Raw genomic sequence first — 6,345 nt, 5'->3', positions numbered from 1 at the left:
GCAACGGGTACCACTTTTTTCTCCACAAAAAGGTAGCTCTGAGAATTTCACCTGTTGAATTTCTGAACGTTACACCCCTTGAAAGTCCAGCACCTGCATGCCCATTGATATCCTGCCCCTTTATCAAAGCGTTCCAAGAAAAAAGCAAGCAGCGGCGAACGAGCAGCGTCCCTCGCGCTATGCGTGTAGCCGGCCTCCCCCACATCTGGCCAAGGTCTGCAGGGGCCCCGTGCGGACGTGACACGCGCTGCAACTTCTCCTCCGGCGTCTCCCGCCTGTACGTGCTTCCTCCCTTTTCCGCTTCCTGGGGCTGGCTCGTACGTGAACAAAAGCAGCTGCAGACGATTTTTTCACGGGCCTAATGGGTTCAGACCACGAGGTGGTAGGTTCCCACCCCGACCTGCTTTCTTTTCGCATTCTTCACATCACCGACTCGGCTCCATTGGTTTTTCATCGCCTGAAAGCATTTCCTTCCTCCTTGAGCTGCTAAGCGTGAATGCGAGATTGCTGCACTTCGCTCCTGTGGCACCAAACTGCCGTCTCAGCGCACGCAGGCGCCAGGGACACACAGCTGACTCGCTGCCCTGGGGTTTTCCGCACAGAGGAAAAAACGCGAAGGAAACCTGAAGGCGCTTTTTTAGGATACATTGGCAGAGTTTAAACTGAAGAGACAGATTCTCAGTCGCTTTTTATATATAAGTTTACTAACTATAAAGAAGGGTTATTTGGAGATAAAATGAGAAATCCTTTCTTTCCTGTTACATATCTACATTATAGTACTTTTCGTTACATCTTGCTAACTATGTGCTGCCCTACATGTCCTCCTGTGTCTGTCTTGTGCTCTCGCAAAGAAACAGAGTTAACTTTATAAGTTCTGATGTCCGTGTTCACTAACATGTAAGCAATGGCTATGTGACTGACCACTAGCTAATCTATAGATCAGATCATAAAGAGAGACTTCAACAACTTGTTTTCATACAAGCAGTTAACCCTTTTATGACTGGGCTGTGACAGACACTTGCAAAATCCCAACAGCTTTTTCTTTTCACTGCCAAAGTTTGACTCTTACTGTGTTCCTGGGCCTTTCCCCACTTACCGTATGCCCCGCGCTACTTGAGGAGAGTAGCGCAGGGTTCCTCCTCCCTCCCCACGGCAGGGGCGGCCACAGCGCAGCCGCCCCAACGCTGCCGCTGTTGCGCCCCCTTAGCGCGCAGCATCCCAGGCGCTCTTCCGAACGGTGCCTTTTGACGACCCCGCACAGAGCGCGGGGTCGTGGGGACGCCTGGGCGCGCGCCTGGGATGCCACGCACTGAGGGCAGCGCGCGGCATAGGGGGGATGGAAGGGAGTGGGGAAAGACCCCCTCTTGTGTGACAGGTGGAAAACCAGGCGGTATTGCTTTCTCTCGAGTGCACAGATACACAGGTACTTAGTGATTAGGGGAAGCTCTCATATTTTTAATTTCTCTCTGCTAGTCAGATTTTGAAATCTTTGGGTCTGGTTAGGTGAAAAATTAGGGTTGCCAATTACCTGGGGGGGGGGGGAGTTCAGACCCTTTAATAGAGGTTTAATGGGATGTTATGTACTTGCATGCCATGAAAAGCATCAGCTATTCACTGCCACACATTAAATTGCTATTGAAATGGAGCGGGGGGGACTCTCTTTTTATTTTATTTATGCCTTGTCCTTTCCTGGCTATGCTAAGTTCTGGGCCAGTTGACGACCCCACTAAGTAAGGTTAGTAACTTTAGAATGGAAAATTCCTGGAGCTCTGAGGGGAGGGTGTAGTGGTTAAGGGTAGCAGACTCTAATCTGGAGAACTGGGTTTGATTCTCCGCTCTTCCATATGAAGCCTACTAGGTAATTTTTGACCACAGTTCTCGCAAAACTCTCAGCCCACACAGAGGCAGGCCATGGCCAACAACCTCTGAACGTATCTTGCCTTGAAAACCCTTCTGGGTTGTCATAAGTCAGCTCAGCTGTGACTTGGCGGCAAAACACACGCACACAAGGAAACCCTGGTTTGAATTCCCAGTTTGTCATGGATGCTCGGGACAGTTCCTCTCAGCCTAACCAACCTCACAGGGAAAGATGCTGGAGGGGAGAATGATGTAAGCCACTTTAGATCCTCACTGATGACAAAAGCAGGGTATAAATAAGCCAAGGCCTAGTGCAGAGCTTCACATTAGAAAATATATGTGATTGTTGGGTATTACAACTCTAGTTGTGGGAATATATGCACCCTATAAGAAAAAAAAGGAATTTTATGGAGACTTCATGGATGTGCTTCTCTCCTATCACTATGATAATGTTATCTGTTTAGGTGATTTCAATGGGGTAATTGAACCAACTTTAGACAAAACAATACATAATCCATTATTACTTTTAAAAGGTTTATACTCTGATAGTCTGAATATTATGAGGAAATTAGAAATCTCCATGCTTCTCATTGAATCTGTATTATGTCCTCCATTTCATCTATTAGAAAGAATGTTGAAGATTGATGGCTCGGATAAAGTGTTTTACTGGAACTGGGAGACTTTTGTTGAGAGCTCAGCTCTGAAGCCCTTTGGGTAGCCTTGGGTGCACCCCTCAACAACAGCTTCACTTCTAGATGCAAAGTGGGATGGCTGTCCTGTATGGCCGTTTCGATTAAGTTAGACTTACTTCTGAGTAAACATGTGCAGAGTCAGGCTGCAAAAGCAATCTGTGTGGTGGTACAAACAAGGTAAAATGTCCTCAGGTTACCTACTTTTTTTTCCTGGCAGGACCTCTGTGTATATAACATCTGTGAAATGAGCATAATTCCATCTGTATGCTAACAAAAGCTTCATCTCCTGAAAGTCTGCCTTGGATCTATTAAGAATGCAACAGCCTACCCCCCCCCTTCCCCCATTGTTGATAATTATAGGATCAGCAATTGGGGTTTTAAATCTTGGATGTAGCTGTGTAATGCTTTAACATCTTTAACGTTGTAACTCTTTAACATCTCTCCTGCTTTTCAGACACTGTGTTATTTATTTCATTAGGTTCACCACATATTGCCTACAGAATTTTTAAAAATGACACCAGGGCATAGTGCTCAAATGTGCTCTGCGAATGTACAATGAGACAGCAAGGCAGTGATTGGCTGCTTGTTTCACCCTCCTGATTGGATACGATGGTTTAGCACATGTACAATCTAATACTTGATTGGTGTAATGTTGGCATGCATTTTTTTTGTAAAGAATGGAACCACTGCCCACCCTATCCAAAAAAGATAGAGGAGAGCTGAGCACTGGGAAACAGCATAAGCATTTCAGACAGTTGAAAAAAATGGAATCAATCCACAAAAGGAAAAAAAGATCAAGGGAGGGGGAAAACAGGTTTCTGAAAGAGTGGGAGACAGCAAGGGATTGCTAATTAAGCTGTGTGGAAATGATGCGGGGAAACTGACACAAAGAGAAAGTAAAGGGGAACACAGGAAGGTTGTCTAGGATGCCTCTGTCTCTTGACAGCACAGCTTCAAAAGCAAATGCAGGAGTTCATCACACTCCTGTCTTCCTCTGCCTATGTATTTATTAAAGATCTGTAGCACAGTAGTTCTTTCACAAAAAAACAAACACAGGTCTTGTGAATCAAGTGGCTATTACAGGGACAACTATAGAACCTGGTTAAAAAAAAGTTTGGAACTGTAGCTACATAGGCCATTTTATGCACTTGTGGTCTCCTTTGCATGGAGCGTACATTCCTTTTGGGTTTGATTCTCAGTTACACACACCCCCCCCCCCCCCCCGTTCAGAACTCACTGCACTGTTACATCAGATTCTTCTCGTGGTTTCGGAAACCAGTTACAGTGCAACTTTTTGCCTCCCTTTGCAGAGAGAATGAAGGACAGCAATGTGCATCCAGTTTTCTTTGGGTTTTCCTATTCCTCCCCACCTTCCCCTGCTCACTCATCAGCCGTTCTGCCCAGTCTTTGGGCCAGGAACATCAAAGGGACTTTTTAAAATTAATGCTGTAGGTCTAACAGAGAAGGGATAGACCACAGACAAAATCCCACTTAAGAAAGGGGGCAGCATGCAACCTCCGCATTTTGTGGAAAGTGGAAACAACAAGGAAGGGGGGAGGCAAAATGGCAACTGCACTCAGTTCATCTGTCCTTACACTTCACAGACTGAACAGAGAAACACAGGAAAACCCCATGAAACAGAACAGTGTTGAACAGAAAAACACAGGAAAATGGATCAAACAGCTGCACAGTAAGTACTGTATGCATAATGGGCCATAGACTTATCCTAGTCCTGTTTCTTGGTCAAAGTGCATTATAATGCTATGTTGGAAACTGATTTATATAAGTGGATGCTGCTTAATGGTGCTGCTACAGAGAACCCTTTGGGAGCTGGCTTCCCCCAGCCACGATTGTTCCTGCACGTGGCTTTGCATTCTGAAATAATTTCTAATTACGACTAGCAAAAACTGTGGTTTCAGTGATGCAAAACAAGAAGAAAAAAGTAGGGCCGCAGAGAGATGCTGCAGTACTTGGGCTGCTGAGACAGCAGTGGAGAAAGGCACAGGGGAATCTTGTATGTGTCATTGTAAAACAGATTAATGAGAAAGAATCACCCATGCTTGGTGGCTGAATCAGTGTTCAGCTCTTGGTCTGTTTTGTATGGAAATGAGAGAAATGTGCGTTTTTATTCTGGAACTCTATTCAGGTTGTAGTTGGATAAAGACGGATGTTGCATATTTAGAGCAATAGCAGGAATTTCTTCTCTGCTGCTTGTATTATAGACAGGAGTATGAGGAAGTATGAACATTATTTAGACAAATTGCTTCCCGTGCCATCCCTCAGTCTTGCTTTACCTACATTCATCAGGCTTGTCTGCTTTTCCTTTTAAAAGTTTAAAGAAGCATATGTGTATGGGTATGGTAATTCATCTAAGTATAAAACAAACAAAAAAACACCAATCCCACTCCAGAGGTGGGAAGGGAAGGTATGTTAAGGATAACACCAGTGCTGACCAATTGACAACCATCACTTTTTGCTTTTCTCTACTGCAGGATCTGAACCATAAATAAACAAACTGCACCATACTTGAAGACCTGCAGAATTAAGATGTTTTTCCCTCAGAGCACATTCCTGGACCAAAAAGAGAGAGACATATGCTAGCAGCTATTGCTTCAACAACTGTTGTACCAGAACCTTCGATAATGCACCATTTCTCTGGCAGACGTGACAAAATGATGAAAAAGAGATTTTGTGTAAATAGAAAGCACAAAGATCCATTGTTGTATAAGAAGTACTTTGGAAATCCCCACTCTGCCATGGAGACTTGCTGGATGACCTTGGACAGGTCATGTGCTCTCAACCTAACCTACTTCACAGGGTTATTGTCAGGATAAAATGGAGAAGAGGAGAATGATGTAAACCACTTTGGAGCTCCACTGAGCAGAAGAGATGGATATAAATGAAATGATAAATATGCTCTTAATATACTATATACATTAATAACTCAGACCACAGAAAAGATTTCAGCCCTGACAGTGCTGTGAATGAAAGCACGAACTTCCATATGGTGAACTAATCAATTGTTGACTGGATTCAGTCCTGTATATAGGATGAATACAGACAGACAGTTTATCCCTTGCAAATATAGGCAAGTTTACTTAAGTGTGTGCTGAAGTGCTGCAGTACAGATGATTTTGACTGTTTTTGTAATATTCTGTGATTGTTGTTGATTCCACCCTAAATGGTGGCCCATTCTGTTGCTATGAAGTAAAGGCTTTATGCTGTTCTGTCACTATGTTTTGGTTCTTTATTTATCAACAGGTAGTTAAATGAGAGGTTAAAATTATACTGCATGAAGTTTCAATTTTCCACATATAAGCTCTACCTGCATCTTTACACAAACTTCTTAAAATGGTGTTGGATGTTGGTTTTAAAAATAAGTGTGCCTCTATCATGCAAATATATTTTGTGAAAGGGAAACATACTGAGGGAAAAACATCCCTCAAACAGTTAACTTTACAAATGAAAATCAACCTTTAATGTATTTTACTTCCCCACCTCCCCACAGGCACACACATTCAGTCCCCTCATCAGACAATACACAAACAGGAATCAGGAAACATCACAATATGGTTGATTGATAAAGGGAAGAAAAACTGATACCAATATGTATATTAAAATTAAAGAATACCTCACAAAAACTGCTATTTATGTTTTGCCATTTGTAAACAACCGTTAGCATTGTGAAAAGCAGAAAATACTAGCAAGGCCAACCTGTCCTTTAGGCTCACCTAGGCAATCGTCTAGGGCACCAATGGTGGAGGGGTGCCGAAACCATTCCTGCCACTGCCCTACC

At 43.6% G+C, this 6,345-nt stretch overlaps 1 long non-coding RNA gene across 1 annotated transcript; it reads left to right on the top strand.

The window, feature by feature from the left end:
- The first annotated feature begins 303 nt into the window (after positions 1 to 303).
- LOC125439094 lies at positions 304 to 5,781 on the top strand. Its single transcript, XR_007245478.1, has 4 exons — positions 304 to 382; positions 2,484 to 2,726; positions 4,154 to 4,239; positions 5,042 to 5,781. It is a non-coding gene; the product is annotated as an uncharacterized LOC125439094 (long non-coding RNA).
- Positions 5,782 to 6,345: the final 564 nt, after the last annotated feature.

Source organism: Sphaerodactylus townsendi, linkage group LG01 (genome assembly GCF_021028975.2).
Source record: "Sphaerodactylus townsendi isolate TG3544 linkage group LG01, MPM_Stown_v2.3, whole genome shotgun sequence".
In the NCBI taxonomy this organism is placed as follows: domain Eukaryota; kingdom Metazoa; phylum Chordata; class Lepidosauria; order Squamata; family Sphaerodactylidae; genus Sphaerodactylus; species Sphaerodactylus townsendi.
The sequence above is the reverse complement of the archived record's forward strand: the minus strand, read 5'-3'. Positions and strand labels throughout refer to the sequence as shown.